General features: G+C 44.3%; 1 protein-coding gene across 2 annotated transcripts in view; it reads left to right on the top strand.

Moving 5' to 3' along the window:
• The window catches only part of Sfxn1-3 (Sideroflexin-1-3), a 100,775-nt gene that overhangs the window by 369 nt on the left and 81,793 nt on the right, over positions 1–18,613 (top strand). Inside the window, exon 1 of one of the 2 annotated variants that reach the window (XM_067095997.1) lies at positions 1–86. This exon is cut by the window's left edge and continues 369 nt beyond it. The gene's annotated coding sequence lies outside the window, so the exon portion shown is untranslated. Of the gene's footprint in view, positions 87–116; positions 139–18,613 lie in introns of those variants that run through there. The other variant, XM_067095998.1, reaches the window with a different exon arrangement.

The following is an 18,613-nucleotide window of genomic DNA, read 5'->3' as shown; positions in this document are numbered from 1 at the left end:
CGCGCTTATTGTAGGCCTCAGGCACGCTCTCCGCCTGCAAATAACGTCTGAGTCTGACGGTCTGAGCTCAGTTATTGCGTTATTAGGTAAGCAGGTGCAAGACCTTCCTGAGTAGACCTATCCCGAAGTTAGTGTAGGGCCGGTAAGCAGAGGTTGTTATTCTATAATATAGTTTAACAGACGGTCGTGCCACAAAAGTTTTTTTTTTAAAGTATCGTTATATATCCATTATGTCTTTTGATGTAACCGCTTGGTATTTGGCCTCAAAATGGTAACCTAGACCCTAAGGTAAGGTATAAGTCGGTTGACGCAGTGCTGAACGTTGGCAAGCCTACATATTCTTGTTAATAGGCCTTCGGCGTAGAACTAAGCAATAGCTCTGCATCCGTTATTATCTTTGGAAATGTATTTTTCCCGTAGTATTTTGGTTGCTTATCCAGAATTTATCATTATTTTTTGTCGGTCAACTATAATTAGCCAGACTATTAATTAACCTCAGAATTTGTAGGCTATGCTTTTTCCTGGGAAAATGCTAGGTCTTCGGCATGCTAAGTAACAGTGTTGTAGGGAACTTTTGGTGGTAATTCTATATAATTAGCTTAGCCTATTTTTACCTTTTCATACTGGTTTTTTCTACACTTTTAGGGGTTCTGATACTGGAGGTGCATCTGTTTGTTGTCGGCCAAATGGAATGTCCTTGGCAGTCCGTTTAGTACTGGATCTGGTAGTAGCGGGGTTGGCATTTCCCTACGTTAACAAGTTATTGCAGTTTTGCGGACAGGATATGGGTTGAAACAGATGTAATTTTTGTCTGTCTTGAATGATTTAACCTGTAATTAACCCTTTGTTGGGTGGACTTCAAGGGTTAATTACAGGTTAATTAGGCTCAGCGCCAATAATGTCTGGTAAATTCATAATTAGCAACAAAAACTGTAGAAAAAGTCAATGAGTTATAGCGCCATGGCTGTACCTCACTACTATGCAGTACTACCCTTGTGGTAAAAAGTGGAGTTTCCTTCTGCCAACAACAAGCAAAGTAAATCTAAGCCCTGCCAGATTAGGTTAGACAAGGTACGTTAGGTTAGTATAGTTCCCTTTTATAATAGGTTTAAAGTCTTAGCCAATTTTCTTGAACATCTGGCTCCCTAATGACTTGCATGACATGCACGGAACCGTTCGATAACAACAACGTGGCAGTCTGGTCGTAGATCTAAGTACCAGCTCTGCGGCGGCGATTTCCTTCTAACTTGGCTTTTTCTACAGTTTTTTGGTTGCTAAGTATGGATTTACCTTCAATTTTTGTCACACGAATGTAATTAACCTGTAATTAACCCGTTAAATCCCTCCAACAAGGGGTTTCCAGTAATTCGATCTTCACGACAGACAGAGCTTCGGCATGTCTGTTTCGAACGGTTCATAGCCCATCCGGCAAGTGCAATGACTTGTAAAGCGTATAAAATAACATACTGCACCCCAGGCCAGTACTAAACACGGCGAAGGGACATTCCATTTGGCCCAACAAACAAAATGCACCGCCAGTATCAGAAGCCCTAAAAGTGTAGAAAAACCAGTTTCCAAGGTAAAAACAGGTGCGGAGCTAATACTTAGAATTACCATCCAGTCTTTCTCCCAACATTTTCCCCTACCCAAAACACTGCTTACCCAAAGGGTTCCCAACAATGTTGGGTAGATATGAGGTTGATAATAATTGACTGGCAATAAACATACCACCTCCTTCAACAGGACACTAAAAATACAGGAAAATCAATCTCCAAGGTAATAATAGTCTTTGCAGAGCTTTTGCTTAGATTTACCTCCCTGCGGCATGGCTATTGTATTGCCATAATGGCTGTGGGCAGGAAAACCATATACTTATAATTTCAAGAGGTTGTGAGCTTAAGTTGGTGTTGCCTAATGCGAGTTGCCATTAGCTAGTTCAAAGGCTAGATTCTTATAGGCCTAGGCGTAGTACTGTTAATACAAGGACCCAGGGGTGACCGGGTAGTTTGCAGAATGATGGGACTATCTCTAAGGTGAATTCAAGTCCATTGTCTCCAATTTGCCCTGCGGCCAGGTCAAGGCATTGAGCCCTAAGTGAAGTTAGGAAGGGGGAGATCTTTCAGGTCAGGACCTGGCATTCTTGGAAAGGTTGAGTTTGTTTACATCTGCGGAACCTGCCCTGTCGTTCTACACTCACCCCCCTGTTTGGTCATCCCTGTTTGGACAGCACAAAGGTTTGCCTAATGCCCTGGGTGGTACTGCAGAATAGACCTAGAAGTGTACATACTCTGCTCTGTGCAATGTCAGCTTGGGAGAGGGTTGGACCTTCCTTGTCCAGATCAGGGCACTTGGCCCTATAATAGGTTAGGTTAAGAGTAGCCTAATTCTACAAAAGACCTCTGCACAGATATATCATTTAGGGGCCTGTTAATAAAATTTTTTGACAGAACTTATAGAAAAGGGTGTATATAATGCAGTACAATTGAAACATTATGAAAAGTTTGCTCTTTTGTTTTATGTTTTTGCATTCATCACCGGCATGTTACTAAAGGCGTCATTCAACAGAGCTTTCCTGAAGAATTAGTGGTGAGGTGCATCCCTGTTGCAGTAGGCTTTGTCTTAGGTCTGGTTTAAGCTGGCTGTGACCTATGGATATAATGTGTGCAACTCTTCTGCCCTTTTATTGTGCCATGTGCATTTAGTTAGGTTAAGAGCATATTTTAGTTTTTATCAAATTCGTAGTGAATAGCCTACAAGGGAGAAGGAAGAGTTGTGCTAATGAAGTTGAGACATTACTGTACTATTGGCCTGTACATTGTTATTCATAATATGTGATAATCATAACATAATTTGTTCTTGCAGAAATTACAAACCATTCCCTTTAAGTATTCCTCACTGCAAGCTGGGAATAATTGGCAAAATCTGGTAACAAGTTGGGGCAAATTTTTATTTTAAACCATAATTGTTTTATGGGGTTGTGATTTTCCTGCTTTACTGTTTCAAACCCCACTGGCATTCATGTCAGTTGGGGATTAGTAGTTTTAGAGGTACTGGACCTCTCTTATAGCTTACAATTATGGGGGACCACAGTGGGAAGCTAGAGGTTTTGAGTGGGTAAAAACACAAAATGAGTGAAATATAGGTGTGAATTCTAACCTAACTTAACCTAAGGCACAGAGTCCCTACTTGGCCTAGGGCTTTACCCTCCCTGGGATCCCCCTCCCCATATACTTAACATAACCTAGGGTACCAGGTCCGTACTTACCTAGTGCTTTTTGTCATTTTGAAAAATTTCAGTTAAACCTTACCTCAACCAGAATCATGACTTGCAGAAGTATTGTGGGGATGTCAGAATACATATCTGTATTTTAATTTTAGTGGTTTTGTATTTTCTCACACCCAAAAACTTAGTTTCCCATTGTGATTCCCCTATAATTGTAAGATATGAATGTCAGAAATTTTGAACACACACAAGATGATGTTCAAATAAAATTTTTTAGTACAGCCAAAATCATCTAAGAAATGAGTTTCTTGTCAGCACAAAGGGGCCATGACTAGTGCTGAACTGGTTTTTTCAAGCAACACTAAAATTCCCAATTCCCACTTACTTGGTGAAACTTAAAACAGAAGAACTCATTAGGTTTCAGCATTGGTCCACATACCCAAATTTCCAGATAAAATTAACAAAAGAGCTGAAAATATGCACTAGGACAAACAGATCTGATTGGGAACCCCATTCTTATGTACATCAAGCTATCAAAAGAATTTATAAAAAGATAGAGTGGATAACTGTATTCATCGATAGATAACTTAGTAATACTGTAGCCAATTTTTAATAGATTTCAGTTGTTTTCTGTATTAAGCATATGAAGGAGACTTAGGAACAAAATTTCCAATATCGCAAACTGGTATTATAGTAAAATATATTCAAAGTTGGTCAATCAGTGGTTGGCATGTGAATTGAGGGGGCGGGGGGACTCTTCCATTCTCCAGCAGTAAGCTGTCATGTATTCCTTCAGCTATGGTCAAGTTTAGATGTCTTGCTGCACTCTGACCATCAAGTTGAAACTTCTTTCATCTTTTTTTTTTTTTATTGAAGAAGCAAGGTGAACAACAAAAGATACAAAGGATTTAAGTGGGTGTCTGGCTGCTGATGAGCTAATATCTCTCAGTTTTTTCTGAGATGTGAAGACTGCCTTGGAGTTTTCTTATTTGTATTTTTGCCAAGATAGGCAGAGAGGAGATGGAAGCACCTTCTTGCTCACTGCAGTTCATTTATGATTGGTTGTCTTATTATGATGCAAATGGGTATCATGACAATGTGCACGTGAGTTATCCTCTGTTAGCTCTATTTTGGCTGTTCATATGAAAGTGTACTGGGATATGGATAACAATTTTGAGTGGTTACAGACCAACCTTGGTTCATGGTTCAGTGATTGGTACCACCAGGTCCAATTATTTTATATTCATAATCCCAAGAGTACTCATTAGGGTGGACTGGTATGTCAGCCTCTCTTCGAGGAGAGACTACCCCAAGTACATTCATTAAAATAATCACTGTGGCTGTTCAGGAAGCTCAGGCAAGATGTTACGAAGGATTGATAACTTCACTTCTTGAAGGTAGCCCCTATTTTCAGGATTGATGTCTCATCTTGTTCCACACAATACGGTACTGCTAGTAAAAACAGAGGTTGACAGTTTAGTGAGGACAGTGGAGATTGCTGGAAGGCATCAGTATCTCTAGTTTTACTGTAGTTTCCCCTCCTGGAAGCCTCAGTGATCCATATGAGACCACACTCCTGGGTCTCACTCATAAATTTGACATTTTCATTGTTTTTGATATAACATGTTAGGTTATATATTGTTTGTAATCTTCACTTTTTCATCATGAGAAATTGTTTTTTATTTTTTGTATATGCAACCAGCCAGAGGGCATGAGGTATTTTTAGCTACTTGCTATGATATAATTTACTTCAGTGATATCACAGTTAGATTTTTCCTAGACCATGTTCCAAGTCAAGCTGTCGTAAAGGCCTGCAGAGAGACCAGCTGCATCTGTTCTTCTTGATTTCCATCGTGGTTTGTTGTACACTCTGAAATAAACAATCTAGTACTTTGGAGTTTTTATCATAAGTCTCTCTCTCTCTCTCTCTCTCTCTCTCTCTCTCTCTCTCTCTCTCTCTCTCTCTCTCTCTCTCTCTCTCTCTCTCTCTCTCTCTCTCTCTCTCTCTCGTGTGATTGATTTTGAATATGAACTGGTAGAATTGAGCTTTTATAATAATAATAATAATAATAATAATAATAATAATAATAATAATAATAATAACATTCTTTATTGCATCTCAGGACCATATACTGTACTGTACATGGAATATACAAATACAATACACACAATATACATACATTAGATAACATAATAAAAATACTAATCGGCAGTATCCACACAGTTGCTGAAGTAGAAGAAAATAGAATTCATAATAAGGGTAATGAGAGTAATTATATAGAGAATAATAGAAGAAAATTATTAAAAATTATCATTAAATGTACAGATTGCAGATGATTAATTTCCAGCTAGGGACCTTAAGTGGTTACATAAGTCAGGTCCAGAAGGCTAATACAAGAATTGCAAATTGCAAGACTGCAGTGATATTCACTGTAGTAATAAAAGGAAAATACCAATAATAACAAGAAATGTAGAAATATATATAATAACAATAATAATAATAATAATATAATAATAATAATAATGACAGACTCTGGAGATGACACTTCATAATTGCAAAAGTAGAGAATAAGTCATTTAAGAAACAGATGCCTCATTATCCTATCTGTCCCACAATTTAGATCTTCTTGCCTCACTGCTTAGGATGCTTTGTATGAGCGAATTGCTCCTGTTTCTCAGTCGGGTGGCTAGACTGGACATTGTTCGCCTCACAATGATTTTCAAATTATCCAGGTGGTTTTCTATGAACATCTGCGTGACGAAGTGAAAGCGAGGAGTGTTTTGTGAGGTATCTCGGAATGTCATTGTGAACAACAGTGATGTGTCTCGTGGTCTCTCGGGCTGTTTGTTGAAATTTGACTATAGTGCATATGCTGTTGATTAGGATTTTGAGGCTTCTGGCGTACTGTTTATCTCAGTTAGACCTTGTGGCTTGACTCGAGATAGGATGCTCAAACCATGAGATCAGCTGGATCTCTTTGCTTTCCACCACTCTAGTATGCTCTGGCAGACCCTTGTAACCATCTGGGCATTGTTGAATGCATGGATGACGTCCATTGCTCCTCTCTGATCCTAATAGGAGTGGTTCATAAACCTCCTGGACTTAGTTGCAGACTGATCCAGGGTCTTACCCCTCTGCATGACACTCCTAAAGCAGCCCTACTTTCACAGTTTCTGGCCTTAGTTTTTTGGAGCTCGACCATACTTCCTTACAAGCCACTTATGGAGTGCTCCTTGATTAATTTTAAAAACTGCTTCTGCTGGCATGCTCCTCCTCATATCATGTTGGCAAACTCCATGCTGTATGCAGTAATGTATTTCATTTAAAGCATTGGTAATCCATTAAGCTTCTCTTACTTCCAAGTTATTGTTGCTAAGATTCTATCTTCAGAGTGCCCTTAACAGGATGACAGCTCCCTTCAGTATCCCCATTCTAAATTCCTCCAATGAGGATGACCCTCTTTGTCCTGTAAGGGTTGTCAGACTAAATCTCCAGTGTACTCAAGAATTCTGCTCTCTTTTGGACTCTTCCTTGATAAGAACAATTTGAAGACTTTTGGGCCTCCAGAAATTCAGTTTCCTTTTGGCTTTGCCAGGTTTTTATAAGAACTGTCTTGGACAAATCAGTGTGGACTTATCCCAGTTGAAGGTAAAAGGTAGATGAAGTGTGTTGTATCTCGTTACCTTTGGACTTTAAACACAATTTGGAGCTTGCTGGCATCCTTCAAGCAGGTGCATGAGATACTATTCTAATTCAACCTTTACAAAATTGCTTGTGTGGTGCTGCTTATAATCATCTAGCTGTTTTGTCATATTTTATGATTTTTATGGTGTATTGTGTTACTGATGGGAGATTCATCTACATCATTATATATTTCATGTCATGATCTTTATGTCACCATTAATGACTCAGCTTGCTGGTGATAATTTGTTGCCACTCCCTTCAGTCTGATTTGATGTGCAAACTTTGTCGTGTATGGTTCTTTCTTCATCTTCCCTGCTATTCATTACTGTAGGATTGTAGTGAACAAATGATGTTTTTATATAGGTAACTTACCCAGTAATTACCAAGCTAAGAGTTTCTACTCGACGGCAGTTTAAATTTTGAAAATTCCCAGCAGCGCTACTTTTTTGTTTTCAGTAAACCCTCATATTTGTGGGGGATGCATGCTGCAATGCCCCCCCCCCCACGAATAGCTAAAATCCACGAATACTTAAAACCCGTCTAAAAAATCTTGCAACTGCCTATTTTGATAGTTTAAAAAAAAAAACTAAAAATGCTTATACCTGAGTATTTTAATAGTTTTATCACAAAAAGTGCATTTAGTCATGAAAATTATATGAAAATACAGTAATTAGTGAATATTTCTTAGTTAGAAATACCACGAATGGGTGAATTTTCCCCAAATAATGGGTAGATACATTCCACAGAGAAATCTGTGAATACGTGAGTCCACGAATCGTGAGAACACGAATACTGGGGTTTACTGTATGTAGGTGACTAGCCCCACCCACTTTCGAAGTAAAAGAGAGGAACAACTCAGCCAAGAGCTCAATTTGTTTCTGCTGGCGTAAGACCACACACGATGTTAAGATACACAGCTGAATTTGAATTCTTTGGTTGAGATCTTCCCTGTTGGTGAAGTATTTTTGACCCGGTAGCCTTCGGCATTGATTATTTAGATAGCTTGGAGAATCTGATTTTTTACTTTACTGCTAGTGACCATGTCAGACTCTAGCTCTTCTAGTTTTCAGTATTGCAGCAAAGGCTGCAGTACTTGATTGAGTAAAGCTTCCTATGACTTGCATACCTTGTGTACTACATGTAGGGGACATATGTTCTATTGGTTTGATATGCAAGGAGTGTAAAGAAGGAATGAGAAAAAATGGAAAACTTTAGCTTCTCACCTTTCTAAATTAGAGAGAGACCGTAAAAGGAAGTGGCTTCTAGAGTTGAGGTAAAATCTTTAGCTAGCCGGGGTTCTAATCAGACGCCTAATACAATAAACCCCCCGTTTTGTTCATGCGACTTACCTGTCAGATATATATATATATAGCTGTATTCTCGAAGTCCGACAGAATTCCAAAAACTCATGTACACGCAGTGGGCCAGGTGTTTAGTACCCATTCCGCCGTGGGCGGGTATCAGGAACCATTCCCATTTTCTATTCAGATTTTCTCTGTCGCGGTACTGTCAACATCTGTTTTCAGTACCTCCGTCTTTGGATTTCGTAAACTCGTTATTTTCACTTAAGTATTCTATTTGACTTTTGGTTTTTGTCTTTGGATTGTGGATTGGCATGGCGCTTTTGTGGACTGTTTTTTGCTTTTGATTGCTCTTTGGATGATGTCTGGATCTAGTTATGCTAGCTTCAGAGTATGTTGTGTGAATGAGTTTAAGGTGAGGCTACCCGAAAGCTTCGGTAGATCCTCACAATATATGCATGAGTGTGAAGGTTTGTTTGATAAATGATAAAGTGTGACTTTGCCTCCCACCAAGCTGGAAATTTATTAGTTCAGGATTTCATTCTCGCACTAATAGTGCTCCTGGAGGTTTTGCATCTGGAAGATGGCTAACAAAATAATAACTATTGTGGAGGTGCATAGATTGAGCGAGTCAGCGATAATAAATTTAAGAAACAATTTGGGGTCAATCAAAGTGATACTTTCGCCTGAAAACGGATTTCGTAAGTAGCTTGCTGAAGAGGATATGTCCAATAAAATTAAGTATCTATGTTGTTACAACAAAATCAAACACTTATGGAGTTATTAAAGTGAAATGTAAGGTTTGTTTTTGGAGATAGTCTACCGAGCAGCGGAACTAGGCGAGTGACCTCTGTCGGGCTCCCAGGGCAAATGGCTGCCTCTTAGTAAAAAAAGTAAACAAACGACCCCACCGAGTTCAAAGCGCCCTTCGGCGGACCTAAACGTTTAAGATGCCATAATTTACTCAGGTCGGCACGTATCAAACATTAGTTTTAGTCAGGGTGAGGAGATAACCTACCATAATTTTAGTTAAAACGACGAGAATAGGTTTTTATCTCGCCGAGAGGATTTATATCTACCGCCTGGCGAAGGCGCAGCCAAATTTGTATAACTAGTACCCGTAGGCTAAGCGGGTGCTAAGACTTCCCAAGGTTTAGGTAGCCTATTTCACAATATATTGACTGGGGGCCTTTCTGTCAAGCATGCCGTCTCCCAGTCGTGCTCACCACGCGCTGGATCGCCATCGTGGCGCTCTGCTGCAGCGTTTCGCTCTGCTGCAGCGTGACGCTCGCAAGCAGTTATCCTGGATGCTTCTGTAGCTGCTCGTCAGGACGCTCCTCTCGCTGCCGTGCAGGACGCTCGGCTGGACCGCCATCGTGACGCTCCGCAAGCAGCTATCCTGGATGCTTCTGTAGCTGCTCGTCAGCAATCGCTCCTCTCGCTGCCGTGCAGGGCGCTTCGGCTGGACCGCCATCGTGGCGCTCCGCAAGCAGCTATCCTGGGACGCCGGTAGCTGCTCGTCAGGACGCTCCTCTCGCTGCCCGTGCAGGACGCTCGGATGGTCTCTCGGGAGGACGCCTCTTTGGTTGTTCAACGTGGACGCTTCAGAGCAATCAAAGACTGCGGGAAGCGTAGATCCCATCTGCGTGTTGGACCGCAAGGCGTCCGTTCTCCCAAGGCCTTGGGAGACTCTCTGTTTTCTCCCTCTTCAATCTCTTATGAGTCGGAGCCTGCAGTCCTTGAGCAGCCTCCCCCTTCCTCGTCTACGGACTACCAGGTGTTAGCCGGTTTTTCTTATGGACTTGTTTGGCGACAAGTTCAAACCCTCGGCCCCCCTCTATCCTCCTTCGCAGTTTGCTTCGTCCTAGACGAGGAGAGCGGCGGGGTTTGTCAAGATGACTTCGTCTCTGGCGACGAAGAAGGCCTTCAAGAAGGTTAACACCTGGATGGAGGAAAGAAAGACCCAAGGCAAGACTTCTTTTGCCCTGCCTCCGTCCAAGCTGGCGGCAAGGCAGGTATGTGGTACGAGACCGGAGAGGACGTCGGCTCAAGAGTTCCTTCATCGTCCCAGGGAGACTTCGCTAGCTTGGTCGACGCGCCTAGAAGGTCCCTCCTGTCGGCTGCCAAAGTGTCCTGGACTATGTCGGAGACGGATCACCATTTGAAAGGACTGTTTCGAACCATGGAGGTCTTCAATTTCCTGGACTGGTGTTTGGGGGCTCTAGGCGTCAGGATTAGGAGTCCCGACTCGATCAGCCTGGGAGCTGTCCAGCGTGTTGAACTGCATGGACAAGGCAGTCAGGGGATGGCTCGGAGGAACTGGCTTCCCACTTTTATACGGGCCTCTTGAAGAAGAGGGCCTTGGACTGTAACTTTACAGCCTAACGTTGGATGCGCGTTTCGTCCGATCAGCGAGTTAAGCAACGTTGGGTCTGGAGTACTTGGATGGGTGACCGCCTGGGAACACCAGATGCCTTTGGCATCATACTTTTGCAAAGTCAGTTTCTCCGTCGCAGAGGGCAGAATTGCTGTTCTCTCCCGTTTCGAGCCATCTCTTCCCCCAGTCCTTGATCAGGATCTCTCCTCCAGCTTGAAGGAGAAGGCCACTCAAGACCTCTTGGCCCACTCGTCAAACGCCCAGCATTCCCTTTGTCGTCGTTGTCGGGTCAGACCTCCAGGAAACAGAAGCCCTTTCGTGGAGGAGCTTCTTCCTCGAGATCTTCTCCCGAGGAAGAGGTCTTTCCAGAGGCGGAGCCCGCCTAAACCTAGGGGCAAGAAGTGACTTGCAGCGCCTCCAGACACCTGTAGGAGCCAGGCTTCTCTCGTTTGCGAGCCTGGAGAGCAAGAGGGGCAGACACCTGGTCCTTGAAGTTATCGAGAGAGGATACAAGATCCCCTTTCTCGACTCTTCACTTCTGTGCACGTCGCCCAGGGATCTGTCGTCCTCATTCCATCAAGAGAAGCAACAGATCCTTTTCGAGCTATTAGAGCAAATGCTCAAGAAAGAGCTGTGGAGCAAGTCCTGGAGCTGGACTCCCCAGGATTCTACAACCAACTGTTCCTAGTTCCGAAGCAGTCGGGAGGATTGAGACCAGTCCTAGATGTCAGCAGACTGAACCGCTTCATGGTGAAGGAGAAGTTCACGATGGAGACGTCCCAGTCTGTTTTAGGAGCATTAAGACCAGGAGATTCGATGGTCACTCTGGACTTATAGGACGCTTACTTTCACGTTCCCATACATCCCCAGTCGAGGAAGTACCTGAGGTTTGTACTCGGGGGACGAGTGTTTCAATTCAGAGCTCTTTGCTTCGGGCTAAGCACAGCTCCCATGATCTTCACGATTATCATGAGAAATGTGGCGAGATGGCTTCACTTGGCGGGTATTCGTATCTCGCTTTACCTGGCCGATTGGCTCATCCGAGCCTCTTCACAGTCAAAGTGTCTGGAGGACCTGAAATGCGAATTTAGAGTTGACAAAGTCCCTAGGACTTCTAGTGAACGAAGAAAAGTCCCATCTGATCCCGACGCAGTCCATCGTCTATCTGGGGATTCAGATGGATTCAGTGGCTTTTCAAGCTTTTCCATCCCAGGAACGTCAGCAGCAATGCTTAGAAAAGTCTCATCCTTCCTAGGGAAGGAAACATGCTCAGTGAGGGAATGGATGAGTTTGCTGGGGACCATTTCTCTCTGGAGAAGTTTGTTTCCTGGGAAGACTTCATCTCAGGCCGCTCCAGTTTTTCCTGACGGAAAACTGAATAAACAAGGAGAATCTAAAGGAGACCCTGAAGATCTCTCCCGTTTTCAAGATTCACCTGAGGTAGTGGCTCGACCCCTCGAGGTTGGCAGAAGGGGTTTTCTACGCCTTCAGAGCCCGACCTAGTGTTGTTTTCCCACGCGCCCAGGGAGGGATGGGGAGCAACACTAGGAGGGGAAGAAGTGTCAGGCACCTGGAGAGGGGAACAGGTGTCCTGGCACATCAATCTCAAGGAATTAGGGCGATCCTGCTGGCCCTTTTCCTTCGAGAGCCAAGTGTCAGGCCGAGTCGTACAGGTAAATTCAGACAACTCCACAGCCCTGGCATACCTCAAGAAACAGGAGGAACTCGTTCCCTGTCCCTGTTCGCCCTGGCGAAGGAAATCCTGCTTTGGGCCAATGCGCGGGGATCACGATCCCCACGAGGTTTCGTTGCAGGAGTGGAGAATATCGGCGGACCTTCTCAGTCGACAGCGTCAGCTTCTACCGACCGAGTGGACCCTTCACTGAGGAAGTATGTCAGGAGCTGTGGAGGTTATGGGGACGTCCTTGGTAGATCTGCTCAGGCAGCCCCATTTCAAAAGGTACCTCAAAACTTCCCGCTCTGATCTAACTGCATTCAGACTATCAGGGACAACAAGGATCTTCACGATCTCTTGAGATCCTTTGAGACTGTCAAGGTACCTCATTCCAGGACGCCTCCCTGGAACCTGGATGTCGTTCTAAAATTTTTATGTCAAATACCTTGAGCCTCTTTCTTCGTTCTCTCAAGAATGTGACAAGGAAGGTTATTTTCCTAACTGCTCTGGCTCTGCAGACTTCAGACTTCATCTTTGGGAAGAGAGTTAGTGAACTTCAGGCTATCAATAATCATGTAGGTTTTAGAGGCCATAATGCAGTATGTTCTCTAAGCCCTATGTTCTTGCTAAAACGAGAACCCGTCTAGAACCCCTTGGCCCAGGACCTTCGAGATTAAGGGTATGACGAAAACTCTCGGACAAGAACCAGAAAGAGTCCTCTGTCCTGTCAGGGCTCTCAAATTTTATTTGCAGAAGACTCAGGAAAGTTGAGGTCCTTAGCAGACAGTCTGTGGTGCTCTGTCAAGAGGCCGGTTGCCTCTTTCTAAGAATGCACTGGCGTTCTTTTTTAGTCCAAGAAGCACCATTTTAGAGTACGTTCAGGAGGCTTTCCAACGTTCAAGACAGTGACTTGAGTCTTTTGAAAGTTAAGGCTCACGAAGTTAGAGCCATTGCAACCTCGGTGGCTTTCCAGAAGAACATGTCCCTTAGCGATCTTCTGGGTACCACCTTCTGGCGAAGCAATTCGGTGTTCGCTTCACATTACTTGCGGGACGTGAAGACGACATACGAAGACTGCTATTCGCTAGGACCATATGTTTCCGCACTCCTATCCAGATCGGCCCCATAACACTTCTATGGCCTGGACCTCTGTCGGACTCCCAGGACCAGGGAGAGGGCAAGTCGAAAGGCAAGAGGGTTACGGGGCTTCCCACCGATCTGGCGTCCCTTGCTGGCAGGACCTGTTGCAGAAGCAGGCTTCTGCAGACACAGTGTAACAGGGGCAGAACCAAAAGGCCAATCGCGATACTCATCCTATCCTTTAGAGGTTAGGAAGTATATTTTAATCTTGATTTTGTTTTTTTACGTCAGATCGGTCCCATAACGCTTCTAGGCCTGGACCTCTGTCGGACTCCCAGGACCAGGGAGAGGGCATGTCTGAAAGCTGCAAGAGGGTTACAGGGGCTTCTCCCCGATCTGGCGAGTTTTGCCCCTTTGGCTGGACCTGTTGACACTCTGCGGTCAGGTGGTTGGTCGTTGCTATTTTGCCCTCACAGTATGGCCTTATGATCTAGTCCCATTGTGGTCACGCCCCGTGGACAGATCATCTAGAACTCACCAGAATTATACAGGTCACTACCTTGCTGGAGACTCTTAAGTAAAGCAGAAGCAGGCTTGGGTGACAGTAATCACAGAAGTCAGCTATGCTAACTTACCAAGGCCTGGACCTCTGTCGGACTCCCAGGACCAGGGAGAGGGCATGTCTGAAAGCTGTAAGTTGGTTCAGGAGAAAGACATTGGGCTTCCACCGATCTGGTTTGCTGGATAATATTCGGCGGGTCCTGTTGGCGCTCTCGGTCAGGTGGTTGGTCGTTGCTCCTTTTGCTCTCACAATATGGTCTTATGATCTAGTCCCATTGTGGTCACGCCCCGTGGACAGATCATCTAGAACTCACCGGCTATATAGGTCACTACCTTGCTGGAGACTCTAGTAAAGCAGAAGCTGGCAAACGTCAGGCTTGGGTGACAGTAATCACGAAGTCAGCTATGCTAACAAGTAAGGAACCAAGGCGTCAATCGCCTGCACATATATTTGTTTCCTAAATCCTATTCTGTCTCTTCCCACCTCCAATGGTGGGATTCAGCTATATATATATCTGACAGGTAAGTCGCATTAACAAAGGATATTTTAATGATAAAATAAAGTTTGTTCATACTTACCTGGCAGATATATATAATCATAGTGCCCACCCACCCTCCTCAGGAGACAGTGGCACTAGAAAATCTGAATAGAAAATGGGAATGGTTCCTGATACCTGCCTCCCACAGCGGGAATAAGTACTAAACACCTGGCCCCACTGCGTTTCAAACGCGAGTTTTGGAATTCTGTCGGACTTGGAGAATACAGCTATATATATATATCTGCCAGGAAAAAGTATGAACAAACTTTATTTTATCATTAAAATATAATTTTATAATGAAATGAGGTTTTGTACATACTTACCTGTAATTATATAATAATCAAAGCCCCACCCTCCTCCCCTCTCATGGGCAGGTATGGCATAAACATATGAAGAGTTTGGGTTATGGTTCCTCTCACTCACCTGTAGAGGGCGGTGGGAAGGGGTATCACGTGACCATTCATTAGCGCTGCGACTTGATTTTCAATTTTCTGCGTAACGTCAGAGACTACAGCTATATATATAATTACCAGGTAAGTATGTACAAAACCTCATTTATTATAAAAATACATATTCGGCGTTCTCATGATTCGCGGACTCATTAAATTCAGCTTGGGTTTCTCTGTGGAACATATCTAGCCATTATTTGCAGAAAATTCGCCCATTACGCAGTATTTTCACTAAGAAATATTCACCAATTACTGTATTTTCATATAATTTTCATGAATAAATGCACTTTTGTGATAAAACTATTAAATTGCTCAGGCATATGCATTTTTACAGGGTTTTTCTGTGTTTAAACTATCAAAATGGGCAGTTCTAAGTGTTTTTAGCGTGGTTTTAAGTATTCACAGATTTTAGCTATGTGTGGGACGCATTCCTCGCGAATACAGGGGGTTCACTGTAATGTTGATGTGCCTTTTGTTTCTTCTCCTGCTAAATTAAGAAGCTATCGCTAGATGTAGACGTAAGTTTACTGACAAAGTCTACTGGGCTAAGTGGGCAGTTTTTAGACTCTGGTGTAAAAGACAAAACATCTCGTCTTTAGCACAAGTAGCAGACTTTCTGTTGTACTTAAGATCTTTCAGGGGCCTCTTCTCTTCAACGATAAGGGGGTATAGATCTATGCTTAGTTCCATATTTGGGCACAGAGATATAGATATTTGTATGAACCAGGACCTCTCCGACCTGATCAAGTTGTTTGATACGACCAAATGTAAAAAGAGAAGAGACTTGTCCTTGGAACGTGGATGTAGTCCTTGTATGGCTTATGAGTCCCTGCTTCGAACCCATGCGTTCTTCCTCACCGAGGGACCTTACTAAAAAGACTTTGTTTTTAGTGGTCTTAGCTTTGGCTAAAAGGGTTAGTGGAATCCACGCAATGGACAAAAGGATTGAATTTTCCCAAGGGTATGCAGTGGGTTTTCTTGCAAAGAACGAGAATCTGGTGCAACCTTGGCCTTGTTCTTTTTCTATTAAAAGTTTATCAGACATCATATTATCCTTAGCAAACGGAGAAAATCAGAGGTCCAGCAAGTAACTTGTGGTGCTCAGTGAAGAACCCATCGAGGCCACTATCCAAGAATGCACTCTCATTCTTTTTGAGCAACCTCATTGTGGAGGCACACTCCCAGATTAACGAAGATAAATCACCTGTCCTGAAGGTAAGAGCCCATGATGTGAGGGCAGTTGCTACTTTGATAGCTTTTAAACATAATCTTTCCCTTTCTTCAATTTTACAGTCTACATTCTGGAAATGTAAATCAGTTTTCGTAATGCATTACTTAAGAGATATAGAGACAGTCTAGGAAAAATGCAGTAGATTAGGGCCTTTGTCCGTGGCTGGCGTAGTGTTAAGTGATGAAGTATAGGAAGTACAGGCAGTCCCGGTTCGGAAGCGGGCTCGGTTAACAGCGATCCGGTTTTACAGCACTTGTCTAGCAACGAAAATTGGCAATTTTCGGCGCCAAAAATTGCACAGTTTCTGCTTAACGGTGCCGATACATACCTAACAAAGGTGCCGATAACAGAAAATCGGCGCTTTTTGGCGCCGATAAGCCCTGAAAATCGCGGAAAAGGCACCGAAATCGCCAATTTCACTTATACAACTTACCCGGTAGTTACATATAGCTGTCGTCTTTGACGTCACGGCAGTATTCAAATTTCGCGCTAGCGCTAGCGTTACGAAAGGTGATCCCTCTACCCCCGCCCTCTATCGGGGTATCGAGAACCGTCCCAAGAACACGTCATTAGTTTTTGCCGTGCGAACCGTAATACGGTTCTGCTGCTGGTAGTATTTCTCAACAATTCGAACTTCTAGTTCCTTTTTTGGTGAAGTACTCGGTTTGTTGTTTTTTGCTGGCGCTAGTTATTGCTTGAGCGTTATTATTAGTTAGACTATTATGTCTGATTCTGGTTCTAGTGGTATCCGGTTTTGCAGCAAAGGCTGCAAAACCAGGCTTGTTAAGCTTAGTTTAGATCCGCACACTTCGTGCTTTTCATGCAGGGGCAAAAATGTTCTGCTGACTTGACTTGTAACGAGTGTGAACTACTAACTTTGTCTGACTGGAGTGCTTTGGGGAAGTACATGAAGAAGCTAGAAAGAGATAGGATTAGGAAGGCCTCTTCTAGGTCTTCGAGGTCAGGAGGTAGTCAAGAGGTTTTCGTAAACCCTATTAACCCTGCTCCCCCTGTAGTTCCTGTAGTTTTACCTGCCCCGGACACCGTTTCTCCCAATCCTGATACCGTGTCAGTCCTTAATGCGTTTATGTCTTCCATGCAGAAAATGGGGGACAATTTGCAGCGGTTAGTAGACCGCAGTGATAATGCAAGTGTTGTGCCTTGTGTAAGTGTTGTGGAGGAGGTAGCTTCTCGGCCCATTCACGCTCCCAGGTCTAGGCCCCTGTCAGGCTCCCAGGTTCCAGGGAGAAGGCATGCCGAAAACCGAAAGGAGGTGAGTGGGACCTGCTCCCGAGCAGTTGCCCCCTCAAGCAGTCCTGTTGCCGCTTCCCAGGCTGCTGGCCCTCACCACGAAAAGGTGAGGAGCGGATAGTGTCAGTGGATCCAGTTGGAGTTCCTCCCCGCCTAGAGGTTGGCGTTTTTCGCGATGCTTCTAGACCTTTGAAGAGGTCTCGTCTGCTTTCACCATTGAAGATACCTAAGAAGAAGGCTCTTCTGGAGGATCCTACCCCTTCCTGTAGCTTTTGGGCAGAACCGGAGAGGCTTTCTTCATCGGACTCGTCTCATTCGTTTTCGGCTGAGCCTCCCTATAAGATGATTGCATCTAAGAGGTCTGCTCCTTTGGCGCCAGCGACTCCTGTGACTCCTGTTCCTGTGGCGCCTGCTCCAGCATTCGATGGACCTCAACAGCTTGTGATTGACGGAATCAACGCCCGTTTGGACTCGATTTTACAACTTTTGTCTAAAAGTCAAGTCTCTTCTTTGGCTCCTCCTCACGATGCCAGCGGCGCCCACCTCAACTCCTCTTTCTGTCGCGGTAGCGCCTCCGCTTGCGCCTCCGCTTGCGCCGCCTCGTTGGCGCCACCTTTGGCTGCTGTGCCTTTGCGCCTCCTGTGATACCAGTGGCGCCCGCCCGACTACTCTGTCTGCCGCTCGGTAGCGCGCGCGCTGCGCCTTCATTGGCGCCACCTGTCGTTGTGGTACCGACGGCTCCTCCTTTGGCGCCACCACCGGTTGCTGTATCAACTGCGCCTCCTTTGGCGCCTCCGATGGCTCCTCAACAGGCTCAAACTCTTTCGGTGACACAGCAAGAATATGTCACGAGCCTTCCAGCCCCCGCTCGTGTAACTCAAGTTTCAGTTCAAGGAGACTTGGATGAAGACGTTGTCCAGCTGGACTTATCCCCAGTTTCTGACGAACTCCTCTCTGGCTTAGAGGAGCAGTGTAAGGAGGAGAAGTCTCCGCAACTCTCTTCTTACAAGAAGCTCTTGAAGTTCTTTATTGAGAACTTCCCTGATTCGTTCTCGCCTGCGGCTCCTCCGTCTCCTGGGTCCCAGTACAAGAGGGACAAGGCTTCTGTTTCTTCTTCAGACTTTACCAAACTTGTCCTGTCCGTCTCGGCGAAGAAAGGCCTTAAGGAGATGGATGCTTGGCTGGCCAAGAAGAGGGAAATTGGAAAGAACGTCTTCTGTCTTCCTCCTCCTCGTCGTTCC

The sequence above is a fragment of the Macrobrachium rosenbergii genome, chromosome 52 (assembly GCF_040412425.1).
Source record: "Macrobrachium rosenbergii isolate ZJJX-2024 chromosome 52, ASM4041242v1, whole genome shotgun sequence".
NCBI lineage: Eukaryota > Metazoa > Arthropoda > Malacostraca > Decapoda > Palaemonidae > Macrobrachium > Macrobrachium rosenbergii.
The sequence above is the reverse complement of the archived record's forward strand: the minus strand, read 5'-3'. Positions and strand labels throughout refer to the sequence as shown.